Below are 14,785 nucleotides of genomic sequence, written 5' to 3' on the forward strand. Positions count from 1 at the left end.
GATAACTTTAATTATGTTGGGGTTTTTTTCTATTCTATAGGCCTGCAAGCCTGAAAGCTTTTGAAGCAGTGTACAGTAGTAAAGTCTGCCAAATTAGATACAAACGGGTGCTCTGCCCTGGCTCCACCCCAGAAGTATCCCTATAGTGCTGCAGCATTAGATTTTCAAAAGAGACAAACTGAAAGGCAGTGTAGTCATCGAGTTCTGAGAGTGGTATTCTGACTTTAAAGTGTGAAGCAGGGTAACAAACCCTCAATAAATAAATAACATATTATAATTATAAAACGGGATATCCTCAGTGTGAAGGATTAGCGAGGGGAGGAGAACCTCCAGCACTTAACACACCAAGGCAGAGGCAAAAAGCCCCTACCTGCACACGTGTCCCAACCCAAACTGGTGAAAAATAGTGCAGTGAGTAATTACTAATTCACACAAGGAAATATAATTAAAGCAAAAATACCACTATTTTGCAGGACGGTTTTCCTGTATTCTCATTGGCTCTCCCTTGTTCTACGTATTTCCTGTTTAGCTTTTAAGCCCTCTGTTAGTTCCGCCCTCCTTCCAACCAGCTTGGGTCATTCTCCTGCATGTTTTTTGCTCTCCAGTCCTAATGGGTTCCTGATGAAGGGATATTTTATCACCGAAACCGGGCTTGGTTCAACCCTGCCTGGAGAACAATTTATTGGAATCAGCCATTTGCTGGACTTTTCTCTACTGGGAGGATTTTGTTTACTCTTCAATCCAAGCTAAGTCTGAGTTTATTTTCTTTTGGAGTTGGCTGGGGGGTTCTCAGAGTGGTATTTTTGCTTTAATTATATTTCCTTGTGTGAATTAGTAATTACTCACTGCACTATTTTTCACCAGTTTTGGTTGGGCACACGTGAGCTATCCAATGATGGGCTTTTTGTCTCTGCCTTGGTCCACTTTTTCCGTGCCTGCCATGGCTTCCAGGGCTTGCTCAGAGCAAACATAACCAGCCTCTAATCAACACTTCTTTGCTGTCTAGGACTCACAATAGGATGAGTATTGTGACCAGCATCTCTCCCTCCCCAATGGCAGGTCAGTATTTCACCTCTTCCATATGTCTCTTTGACCCTTTGTGCAAATTTAATACCTCTGTTAACAGTCTATGCTTATACATGGACACATTATTACCAAAGAAAAAAAACAATAATTTGTGATTGTAACAATATCATTGCCATCTCTATCCCTGAATGTCACTAAGTAATAAGGAGGGACCAAGAGTTTACCCAGCACTAGGTCATAGATGTGAACCAATCAGGGCCTTAGGCCCCTCCCACTGCATCCCAAGATGCATTGGAAGGGAGAAGGCTTGTCATTCTGAGCATGCGGCCCTATAGACAGGAGCGAGTAGGCTTCCTTCCTGTTGATTTGTCATCTGAAGGTGTGGGGTGTCAGGGGATGTCAGGGGTCCAGGAATGTTGGGGATTTGAGGGGGGTCCAGGTATGTTGGCGGATCCAGGAATGTGGCAGGATTTTGGTGTAGTCTGGGGATGTAGGGAGCTCCAGACATGTTGGGTAGCTATCAGGGGGGGGGATGTCTGGAGGAAGGGTGTAGGGGATCAGTGGATGTGAGGGAGGGAGAGAAAGAGAATTTTTTTCTCCCTGCTGATTCACAGGACTGCCCTGAAACTGGCTCAGCTGATGGGGATTCCCCTGCTGCAATCAGAGAAGGGAATTGGGTATGTCTGCAAAACTTGCTTTTGTGTGTTTTTCATGTGGATATTTTTATTTTTGAAAATGGCCAAAAAAGATAGACATACTAAGGACCAAAATGTCTACATAGGTCATTTTCAAAAATAAAAGACAGATGGCTGGCTGTTTTGCAAATGGATATTTTCTCTACTAGGTTTCTGGAAGTTTTTTATTCCTAAACATCCAAATTAGACATAGACATCCTATTGAAAATGCCCCTCCACATATACAGTATTGACAATGTTTTATTTTGTCTTTCAAAAGCAAATCCACCGAAGTACAGATGCTATTTAATTATATTCTAAAAGATGAAATATAAACATGCCCAGAGACTGAGCCATTCATAATTTTATAATACTCGGGTTTCTAGTCAAAATACAAAATTGAACTGTCAACTAAACACACTGAGATTTATAGGAACTTTTTATTTGATAAAAGGAAAATCTAATCTAATACACAATTTATTAATTGTACTATACCAAAAAGGTTCACGGCGATTTACCTTCAAAGAGGCTGTAAAATCTATGGAAAAATTCAAAAGCAATCAATAATTAAAATATCATCATAGAATGAATATTACCATATAAATAGGTTTTCAAATTTTTACAAAACCTTAAGTAATTGATATTGGTCCTAATGTAAACAAGTAGATTATTCCAAATTATAATGGCAGCATAAGCCAAAGAGGAATTGGAGCTGTTGTTTATACCGTACTCCTCTAATCTGTGGAAAATGTAGTAATAAAGTATCAAATATGACGATACTCGTGAGGGTTCAGAAAAGAGTGACACGATTGATAAAGGGTATGAAAAACCTTTCATTTCTGAGAGATTAGAGAAACTGGGGACATGATAGAGACTTACAAGATCATGAAAGGCATAGAGAAAGTGGAGAGGGACGGATTCTTCAAACTTTCGAAAATTACAAGAATGAGAGGGCATTCGGAAAAATGAAAAGGGGACAGATTCAGAACCAATACTAGGAAGTTCTTCTTCACCCAAAGGGTGGTGGACACCTGGAATGCGCTTCCGGAGGGTGTGATAGGACAGAGTACGGTTTTGGGGTTCAAGCAGAGATTAGATAATTTCCTGAAGGAAAAGGGGATAGAAGGGGATAGATAGAGGATCACTATACAGGTCCTGGACCTGATGGGCCGCCACGTGAGCAGACTGCTGGGCAAGATGGACCCCTGGTCCGACCCAGCAGAGGCACTGCTTATGTTCTTAAATAATCTGGTGGATGAATAATGCAAATGAGAAAAAAGCAAAATCAGATTATGAACTATGCAAACTTAATTCACCTTTCAAAAGATAACTAATGAAGATTCCTATATGCTAATGCAATACTTTCATATCTTTTTAAAATCAATTTTGATGTTAAATTCAAATATAGGGTTGTTGGTTTTTTTTAAAAATAAGGCGTACTAGCCTTTTAAGCGTTTCTAAATGCTAACGTGTCCATTATAGTCTATGGATACATTAGCATTTAGCTCATGCTAATATTTATCATGCACTAAACGGCTAATGCGCCTTAGTAAAAGGACCCCAAAAATAATTATAGCAATCAAATTGAGGTAACACTATCATCGGAACCAACATTACAAAATGATGTTCAAAAAAACATGATTTCACTAGCCTAAGTTAATCATATGTTTTAATGAAACTTAGTATATTTTAATCTACCACCGGTGTTAATGTATTCATAAATCTGCTTTCTTTCCCAGAGCAGGATTCACAGCTAATGGTCCTTTCCCTTGTGCTGGTAAGAGTTGATCAGGACCCTGGACAGGGTCAGCTAAAGAGGCCATAATCTCCAGTCAGCACCAAGGACAGCAGCAATCGATCAGACGTCCCTGGACTAGAAGTGTTAGATCGGGGGTGCCCATACTTTTGGGGCTTACGAGCTACTTTTAAAATGACCAAGTCAAAATGATCTACCAACAATAAAAAAACATTTTTTTAAAAACCCACAAAGCACACTGTACGCAGAGAAAATGTTAATTATCATTTATATTCAAAGAGGTCAAGGCAGATGACTCTATGCAATGTCACCTCAGTAACAACCACACATAAATAGACAAATATACCCCCTCCCTTTTTACTAAACCGCTATAGCAGCTGCGCTGAATGTCCTACGCTGCTCTCGACGCTCATAGGCTCCCTGATCTAAAAAACACTATTGCAGTTTAGTAAAAGTGGGGCCATAGTGCAAAATATAGACAACAGATATAGGGCCCTTTTACTAAGGTATGCTAGCGGTTTTAGCATGCGCTACAATGGCACGCGCGCAAAATGCTAACACCTCCATAGAGCTTGTGTTAGCATTTTTCGGTTAATGCGCGCTAATCTTTAGCGTATGCTGAAAACACTAGCACACCTTAGTAAAAGGAGCCCTTAAATTCTCAAAACGGACACATTTTGATCACTAAATTGAAAATAAAATAATTTTTCCTACATTTGTTGTCTGGTGATTTCATGAGTCTCTGGTTGTACTTTTTTATTCTGACTGTGCATCCAATATTTCTTCCCTTCTTTCAGCCTCCTTTATGCTTCCTCTCCTCCAGACCTCATTCCCTCCCCCAACTTTTTCTTCTTCTCTTCCTGTCCCCTCCCCTTTCTTTCTTTCTCCCTACCCCTTCTTTCTTTCTTTCTGTCTGTCTTTCTGTCTCCATGCCCCCTTTCTTTCTGTTTCTCTTCTTTCTTTCTTTCTTTCTGTCTCCCTGCCCCCCCTTCTTTCTGTCCCTCTTCCTGCCCTCTTTCTTTCTTTCTCCCTGCCCTCCCCCAAGCCACTGTCTCTGCCATTGGGGAACAGGCCCCCAAGCCACCGCCGCCCCAAGCTCTCCCTGCTTCCCAATGCAGACATCGGAGAGTAAGTTCCTGGCCAGCCAGGCAGCGATCGGCTGGCTCGGAACTTCCTCTCTGCCGTCAGAATTGACATCGAGAAGAGGAAGGCTGGTCGGCCCAGAGCTTCTGCACCCTGTTTAAGGCGTCAAGATATAAGTAGAACATGAAGGCAACACGAGTCTATCACCGAGCCCAGGATGGGCTCTGCGATTGACTCGCATTGCCTTCGCGATCTACTAATCGATTGCGATCAACCTTTTGGGCACCCCTGTGTTAGAGGATGTTCAGTGTCCTAAGCTGGAAAGTACCCAATGGCCAGTGAAAAAAATTCAGAAAGTCTGCGTCCTCTGGGAAAATACAATACTTAGAATACTCAAATATAATGAAGAGAGCTGCCTCTTGTTTTCCCATCTGAAATAGGGTATATATCACATACAAGCTGTAAATTTTTTTTTTTTTTTGTAAGTTCTTGTTGTAATACATCTTGGATAATTCTTTTGTAATCCGCCTTGAACTGCGGAATAGAAATCCCTAATGTAATGTAATGAAAATTAGCAATTAGAATAAGCAAAAAGCAACTGTATTAGATAACTGTCCAAGGTGTTGTAATGTATTATGGCCAAAAAGCAGTCTTTAAAATGGAAATTTTCCCAAAGTTATATGTTAGTTGTGCAACTCTTACATATGTAGCACTTGCCAATATAAATATGCTCATTAGTGTATGATAAATAGATAGATAGATATTGAACAAATTGGAAGGGTCAACTGGTCTTTTCATGCCATCCTGAAGTATGTTACTATGGGGTCCTTTTATTAAGGTGCGCTAATTGATAAGAACATAAGAATTGCCGCTGCTGAGTCAGACCAGTGGTCCATTGCGCCCAACAGTCCGCTCATACAGCGGACCCCAGGTCAAAGGCCAGTGCCCTAGCCGAGACCAGCCTCACCTACGTATATTCTGGTTCAGCAGAAACTTGTCTAGCTTTGTCTTGAATCCCTGGAGGGTGTTTCCCCCTATGACAGACTCCGGAAAAGCGTTCCAGTTCTCCACCACTCTCTGGCGCAAAATACTAAACTGTAGCATGCACTAAATCGGTTAGAGCGCATTAATAAAAAGGACCCCTATGTAATAAGTCCCATGACAATAATGAAACAAGAATATTGTAGATATGTGCTTTTCATAAATGTTTCCATGAAATTATGAAAATGAATCCCATCTCATGACCCCATTAGAAAATTAATTTGCTTTTCTAGTTCAGCATCTACCAGTTTCGGTAGCCCCTATGGCCGCCTGAAACTGAATTTAATCTGAAAGCAAGTTAAAACAATTTTATTTAGGGCTCCTTTTACGAAGCATTTATCACGCGCTAATTATTTTAGGTTCAACATTCAAATGGATAGATTAACCATTTGGGAGAGGGGTTAGTTTAAAACATAACAACAAAAAAGTCAGATAAATGAATAATAGATGTCTGACTACAAATAACCACCTACCTATAAAAGTCACCCATGACAGCATCATAAAACCATGCTTACAAAACCATGATAAAATATGGCGCACTGATAGATTTCCAATACAATTTTATTTACTGAGTCAAGAGAGAAATGGATCCTGAATTTAAAATACTACAAAAAGACCCTTCCATGGCCTCTTGGGCAAGGAAACATTGCAGGGCTTGACTTGTAGCTCACCTTAAAGTCTAGTTTGGAAAAAGTTGTTAAATCTAAAACAATAGCACATTATTAGTTTCATTATAATATGTGCTTGTGAGCCTAATTCTCTCTTTTCGGGCAAAGTCACCCCCCTGGGTGGAGGAAGAATTTGGAGTAAGTTTCCAGTACTACATCAGCAGAATATCATGTCAAGACATCAGAACCATTTACCCACACTTACCATTTCATTTGTATATCATCAGAAATCCTTACAGGAAATAGTAAGGAAAAGTTGCAAGGAATGCATGGAAAGCTACTTAATAAATCAGAACCAACCCCCAACACAACAGAGGAGGGTGAAGCATCAAGCCTAGCGTGGAAGGCCAACATCTGCAATAACTTGGGCAACTTTTACTATTTCGACAATCTCTATTCTTCATGGTTGAATGACGCCATTTTCCCTACACACAAAAATCATTTCTGAGCCCTTCTGCATCCGAAAGTATCGGACAAGGTAGACCTGAAAGCTTGGAATGGAGGGAACTATAGGCCCTCTTTTAGTGTAGCCTGGTGTGCTAAATGCTCCGAGGCTGATCCGATGCTCTGGGCCACAGTAGAAACCCCTGCTGCATTTTAATAAAAGGGAGGACTAGTCTCCTACAAACCAAGCAAGGTTTTTCCAACCCCTACCCTAACATCAGGAACGCACGCTGAGGGATTTGCCTTCACAAATGATACTCATGGCAAGACTGTAAAGGCCTGGTCACATCCACATCCACCCTCCACATTAGGAATGAGATCTTTCTGGTAAGAAACTCATCCCATCTCCTGCTTTTTCTGCTGTGCATGAGGACACTGCATGTAGCAGACAACCAGTGGCATAGTAAGGAGGGGTATGGGGGTGAGGTCCGCCCCTGATGCAGTCTTGGTGGGAGCACTCCTTCCCATCCTTCACACCCCGCTAACATTCCCGGAATGCGCAATAACCCCAACTTGCCGCTCACGCCAGCGTCGGCTCTTTCTCTGACATCATTTCCTGGACGCGTGCCTAGGAGGTGACATCAGAGGAAGAGCCAACGCTGGGGCGAGCAGCAACTTGGAGTTGCTGCGCCTGCTTGGAATGTTAACACAGGATGGGGGAAGGGAAGAGGGCGGGTGCCTGGCAGGAGGGGGCGGAGAAGAGGGAAGGCGCCACCCCAGGCGCCTCTCACCCTTGCTACATCACTGCAGCCAACCATGGTACGCACAATTCATTTCACACATCTTGAGACAAAGGTTTGACCGGTGGCGTAGGTTGTTATAAAGTGGGTAGAGGTGAGAATGGATCAGAGTGTGCTGAATATGCGCGTGCGTGGTCTCTTTAAATACGAGGAGGGTGGGGTGCAGGGGTTAGAGCTACTGCCTCAGCACCCGGAGGTTGTGGGTTCATACTAGAGAATGACACGGGGGGAAAAATCTGTCCCCGTCACTGCCCTGTCCCCGGACCACTGTCCCCTTCACCACCCCATCCCCGCAGCATCCACCTTCCCTCTCGCCACCTCACCACCCTTCAGCAGCCTGAGAATCTCCCTTCCTCCCCCTTACCTTCGTGGCGCTTTAGTAAAGAAACTAACTGAAGCTGGCGAAGCCTGCCTGCCTGCAGTCGCGCGTGTGTGGGCGGAAGCTTCTCCTCTGACGCAACTTACACACACGCGCGACTGCAGGCAGGCAGGCTTCGAAGCGCCATGAAGGTAAGGGGAGGGAGGGAGAGAGATAGATTTGGCCGTAGAGAGGGAGGGAGGGGGCCACGCGCGTGATCAGTGACTGCGTGGCTTCCCTCCCTTAACTGCGGGGACAGGGCCATTCACCGCTCCACGGGGCAGCGGATGGTCTTGTCCCTGTGCCCGCAGTGAGCACTTTTTCCCCCCTCCCATTTCGGCGGGTCACCCTGCACTGCTCCTTGTGACCCTGGGCAAGTCATTTAATCCTCCACTGCTCCAGGTACATTAGACAGATTATAAGCCTGCCATGACAGAGATGGAAAATGATTGAGTACCTGATTTGTAACCCATTCTGAGCTTTGGGAGGACGGGCTAAAAACCCCCAAATTAATGAATCACTCTGCTGTCTCCTGCAATGTGCTTGCATGTTCATATCTAGCTCCAACGCCTGGGATTACATTTTCCTAAGTCTAGAGCCAGCAGTCAAGTTATACGAGCTCCCTTTCTTCCGCTGGTTTTCCAGGACCTATAGTGGGATTCACAGTGGTAAACAGTAGATGCTGCCGGCCAGGTAACGTCTGTCTCTGCAAGAACAACTTTGGCCACAAGAAGGCAGAACCAGTGATTTTTCTACAGCAGATTTTACTTTGAGGCTCTACAAACAGCTTGACTTTTTAAATCTAGTTTTCCTAGTTTTGCCATGAGGGGTAAAGAAAAGGACAAACCCCTGCTGGTTACAATGAGAGCAATGGGGCAAGAGAGTGTCTAGGGGGTACATCTGCAGTGGAAAAGAGTCAGGAATGAGAAGCAGACCCAACCAAAAAACAGTGACAAAACCCCCCAAATCATATGTAATCTATATATATAAAATCGGAGGTATGTGTGTATGTATTTGTGTATGTGCCGCGATCACGCAAAAACGGCTTGACCGATTTGAACGAAACTTGGTATGCAGATCCCTCACTACCTGGGGTGATATGTTCTGGGGGTCTCGCGGCCCACCTGCACACGTGTTATAATTTAATACCCGTGCAACGCCGGGCCTTCAGCTAGTGTTCAATAATTTTTTATTGAGTTTTAAAAATGAAATATACATAACAAAAATCTTACAAAAATATCATCTCAACCCAGTTAATACATTGTAGATATATAAATTCAAAGAAATCAACAATCAATTATCATCACAATACAGACACGATAAAGTACCTCCCAACCCTCCCTCCCCCTTCCCATCCCCCCACTTCCCCCTCCCCACCCATCCCCTTCCTAAATATTACTAATAAATAGTGCTTCACTTTCTGATTACAAATGCAATGAGTTCACTCCCAAACTGCCTGCTCTGACTGATAATTGCTCAGTTTTTTTAAATTAATTTAAAAATACTCATAACCCAGTCAGTGTACAACATCAAAATGCACAATATAAAATGCATACAAATACAGTATTTTGCATCACTCTTCAGTTTAGCAAAACCCAAATATCCCATCGCCTAAATAGATCCAAGGTCACATATTCTAATTTATTGTCAACTTAGTTGATAGGTTTGAACCATTTATCCAAATCTATGTTTTTGCCTGCTACTAGATGTTCATTTCTTCAAGACTTAGGGCTCCTTTTACACCGGATTAGCAGACGCTAGCTGAAAATCTACCGCCTGCTCAAAAGGAGGCGGTAGCGGCTAGTTCGTGGGGCGATTTTAGCCCTCCTCCTTTACATAAGGTCTGCTATAGAACATTTACAAAGCCGCGTCGGAGCTGTTCCTGCCCCTGCCGGCTCGCTAAAAACGCCAGCGCTTCGGCTTTGTAAATGAGGGGATAGTGTTCTATAGTTTGGTGAAGCCCATCATGATGACAAGTTTGTGGTCAACTTGCTCTTTAAGAACATAAGAATTGCCGCTGCCGGGTCAGACCAGTGGTCCGCTCACGCGGTTGCCCTCAGGTCAAAGACCAGTGCTCTAAATGAGTCCAGCCTCACCTGCGTATGTTCCAGTTTTGCAAGAGCTTGTCCAACTTTGTTTTGAAACCCTGAAGTGTGTTTTCCCCTATAACAGATTCCGGAAGAGGGGGTTTTTTGTTGTTGTTGTTGTTGTCTCCTAGGAGTGCTCCTTTCAGCTGAAAAGCACAACATTCCTGGTTTTCATAGGTCAGAGGAGCCATGAAACTTTTCCTACGTGGTCACACTGACCTGGAATGAGCCTCTGTAAAGGAGAGTCGGAGACAGTTTGCTAATAAGAATACACGGCTACAACATGTCCTCCAACCGCCCATCCGCCTTCTGATTGGCTCCTGTTCTTTACATTTCAGTTCCCTATGTACTTCCCAGAAGTACAATAGTCCATTCCGGTTTCAAGAGAGACGTAGTACACCTTTTTTTTTTTTTTTTGTCTGATACATATTTCGGAAATGGACAGGGGTTTAGGTATAGCACCAAAACTTGAGATCGACTTGCTTGGTTCTGTGAGGGGCACTGAAGAAGCGGCGTATGAGAATTCAAAGGCGCCTAATAGGTTTCCTTCAGAATGCGGTGAGTTGCCCCCCCCCCCTTCCTCTTACAAAACCGCGGTTTTTAGCGCGGCCGCGGCAATAATAGCTCCGATGCTCATTGGAATTCTTTGGAGCTGTTACCGTCGCGACAAGCAGTAAAACTGCGCTACGATTTTGTGAAAAAAGGGGGGTTTTCATAAGCTGGGTGAGCATCTTCCATCTTGCATACAGCGGTGTAGAACTCAAGTAGGTTAACAAGGCAACGTGGCGATTAACTCCATAATAGCTCTAAGCAGGTCATAACAGCGCAGCCTTCCCTTCCCCCCCCCCCACACACACCTCCAGTCTTTGACCTCACAATGCATCTCATTCGGGATAACCTTTTTGCTAAGGGACCCGAGAGTTCACAATCCCACAAATTGAAGGTAAATCGTTAAGCGCTTTCCTTAAATCCAGATTTGGGGAGGGGGAAAGATTTGTTTTCTGCAGAACAAAAATAACTTTGAGCCAAAGTGGAAAAGGTCTGGGATGGGTGCACAGCTTGGGTGATTTCTGTCGCTAACACGGAGGAGTCCAAGGTTTCCACCGCGGTCCTATTTCTACACGTGATTCTCAGCTATGTTCGGTCAATAGGGAACAGCGATGGATAGTGGGACCACAGGCAACGTCTCTCTTCCTGAAACAGCTGCGATCTAAACTGTGTAGCGCGGAAAGGATCTTGACGTCTCCTTCCCCACCTGACAATCCCTGTCAAAAACTGTGCGGGACTCTCTCTTTTCCAAAATCAAAGATGATTTGCAGGGTCCTCAACAAAAGGAGTCCTCTTTGGTTTCTATAGAGTTTTCATTTATGTGGATGAGGGAAATGCCGAAAAGTTTTCAGCCCAGACAAGAAGAAATGGAGGTGGATATGGTTCAGTCAGTGATTTAAAAAAAAACCCAACAACGACACATAGAATTTCGTTTCTGCAAATTGTCACTTAACGAAATAAGATGCCACTCTTTTCAGCCACAGTGACGAAAGAACGCTCAGAATTTAGGAAGTTGGTTGGTTGGGCTGAGAACTTTTCCGCACCCCCCTGGCATGTAGTAAAAGCGAGCCAAGCGTAGGTCAATCAAGCCATTGTGACATCACTGATGAGGTTGGCTCTTATTGGTGGAATGAGGCATTATGACATCACAATCTCAGCTCTGGTTACCAGAGACTGAAACTCTGTACACTACCAGGAGATGCTGAAAGGTTCTCAACCCAACCAAGAAGAGAATGATATGGATTTGGTTCAATGATCTGAAATAATGCCAAAACATAGAATTTTCTTTCTGCAAATTGACACTTTTCAGCTACAGTGGCAAAATAACCTCAGAATTTAGGAAGTTGGTTGGTTGGGCTGAGAACTTTTCATCACCCCCTCGTATGTCATAAAAGTGAGCCATTGTGACATCACTGATGAGGTTGGCTCTTATTGGTGGAATGAGGCATTATGACATCACAATCTCAGCTCTGGTTACTAGAGACTGAAACTCTTTACACTACCAGGAGATGCTGAAAGGTTCTCAGGCCAACCAAGGAGAGAATGAGGTGGATATGGTTCAATCAATGATCTGAAACAAAGTCAAAACATAGAATTTTCTTTCTGCAAATTGACACTTTTCAGCTACAGTGGCAAAATAACCTCAGAATTTAGGAAGTTGGTTGGTTGGGTTGAGAACTTTTCATCACCCCCTCGTATGTAATTAAAGTGAGCTAAGTGTAGGGCAATCAAGCCCTTGTGACATCACTGATGAGGTTGGCTCTTATTGGTGGAATGAGACATTATGACATCACAGTCTCAGCTCTGGTTACCAGAGACTGAAACTCTTCACACTAGGGGAGGGGGGAGGGGTTGAAAAGTTCTCAGCCCAGCCGTGAAGAGAATGACTCGAATATGGTTCAATCCATGATCTGAAACAATGTCAAAACAGAGAATTTCATTTCTGCAAATTGACACTTAGCGAAATAAGATGCCACTCTTAGCTGTTTCCGCACCCCCTCGAATTAGATGACGCTGGACTTTGATAAATTCCGAGTACGATGCCCCTCTTGGAGGACATTGTTTGGTTGATCGCACAGCCCAGAGTTTGCTAGATACCCCTTTTTCCAGCTAATGAAAATCTTTCCCCCCCCTCCCCACACCCCCAAGTAGCTGTCCACCGTACCAGAGAGTAACAACCCGCAGTGGTTTGCCAGTCGTCTTCTTAGCTGGAGAGGAGCTTTGCATCTGAATGCGGGTAAATGATTGGAAGTTGGCACCCAACGCTGCCGTTTGCTTTGTGCAAAAGCGATGCCAGAAGAGACACCCGGGGCAGATTTGGATCAGCTTCTGTTTGCTAGAAAAGAGGGGGCAGCAAAAAACAGCCAGAAGGGGGGATTTACAAAGGAAGCCTTGACATTCAAAGGTAACCTAGTTGTTTTCAAATAGAAATACAAGAAGGATTTTTTGTAAGGACATTACAGGGGGGAGCTGAAAAGTCCTCAGCCCAACCAACCAACTTCCTAAATTCTGAGCGCTATTTTGCCACTGTAGCTTAAGAGTGTTATCTTATTTCGCTAAGTGTCAATTTGCAGAAATGAAATTCTATGTTTTGACATTGTTTCAGATCATTGATTAAACCATATCCACGTCATTCTCTTCTTGGTTGGACTGAGAACTTATCAGCACCCCCTCGTAGTGTGAAGAGTTTGTCTCTGGTAACCAGAGCTGAGATTGTGATGTCATAATGCCTCATTCCACCAATAAGAACCAACCTCTTCAGTGATGTCACAGTGGCTTGATTGTTCTATACTTGTCTCACTTTTATTACATAAGGGAGGTGCTAAAAAGTTCTCAGCCCAACCAACCAACTTCCTAAATTCTGAGAATTATTTTGCCACTCTAGCTGAAAAGAGTGGTATCTTATTTCCTTAAGTGCTAGTTTGCAGAAACGAAATTCTATGGATTTTGACATCCTTTCAGATCATTGATTGAACCATATCCACCTTATTCTCTTCTTGATTGGGCTGAGAACTTTATAGTTGAGTAGATTTTTAAACTAAAGGACTGGATCATCCTAATATAATAATAATAATAATAACTTTATTTTTTCTATACCGCCACAATCTTATGACTTTTAGGTGGTTTACAGTGAAGAGAACTGGACAATCAGCGAATTACAGAATACAATTAGTAAAAATACACATATTTCTCAAAGTTATCAGCATAGTTTTAAAATGGTATCTGATTAGGAGATAAATCTATGGAACAGTGCTGTCTTAATTTCTTTCTAGGCCATTCAGAATTAAATCCTCTTTATTTCTCAGTTTTGGGCAATCCTAGGATGAGGACTGAATGCATAGAACTAACTAAAAACAAGACTGCCACCAACATTGTTTAAATGTCCCCAGTAAAGAAGCTAAAATTCGACACTGAACCCACTGCGTTGGTCACTATGGATTCTCGGTTGTAATTTTCCATATAGTGGCTGACAATCAGGGAAATCAGGATTCAGATCTTCAATTCCCCCTGCTGGGCAAGTCAGACCACCCTCCACTGCCTTAGGCATGCACTCAGGTAAGTCCTCTGTGGTAGGGACATGCCAACTGGAGTTAAAAATATAACTCTTCAGATTGGGTTTAGAAAAACCAGCAATTAAATCCCAAATGCATTCTATTTGGTATACCCAAATTGCTCAGTAGACGAAAATGCTGAATATTTGGATGTAATAAGTGTTTAAAGTGAAAGGAATTCCAGCTGGAATTGGTGATGAAGGACAGGGGATGAGTCCATAGCTACGTGGGCACATCTGTATTCTTTTTTTTTTTTTTTTTTTTGTAAAGCTGAAATGAAAAGAGACTTAAGTGACAGGAATTCTACAAAAAAAAAAAAATATTCCCCCAACTTCTTTTCAAACTTCACGCCCAAGAGAGCAACAGGAGGAAGTGGTCTCTCCTTGGGTGGTGTGAAGATGTCTCTAGTCCACGGGGGTGGGGTCCCTTTAAGAGTTCAGGTTGGCTTCAGGGCTGGCAGAAGCCTGTTCGAATTGACCACCGGAAATGGAGAGGCTAAAGCCTGCCTGGTCAGTTTAGCCGTTGTCCTGGACGCACAAAGCCCAAGCCCTTCTCGCTCTCTCTTAGGAAATGCAAATTAGCGGGGCTGGATCCATAATCACATCCTTGGCCCACATCCCTCCTTCTTCCTTCCTCCGATCAATATGGAGGACACCAGCCAACGCCACCTCACGTGGGTTTAGCTGCCAAAGAAGTTCAACACGCAGGAGAAATAAATATCTCGGACTGATTCAGGAATAAATTAAAGAACATTTTCATTATATTAAAAAAAAAAAAAAAACATACAGTTTTTGGTGACAGTAATCTG

The sequence above is a fragment of the Geotrypetes seraphini genome, chromosome 8 (genome assembly GCF_902459505.1).
Source record: "Geotrypetes seraphini chromosome 8, aGeoSer1.1, whole genome shotgun sequence".
Classification (NCBI taxonomy): Eukaryota; Metazoa; Chordata; class Amphibia; order Gymnophiona; family Dermophiidae; genus Geotrypetes; species Geotrypetes seraphini.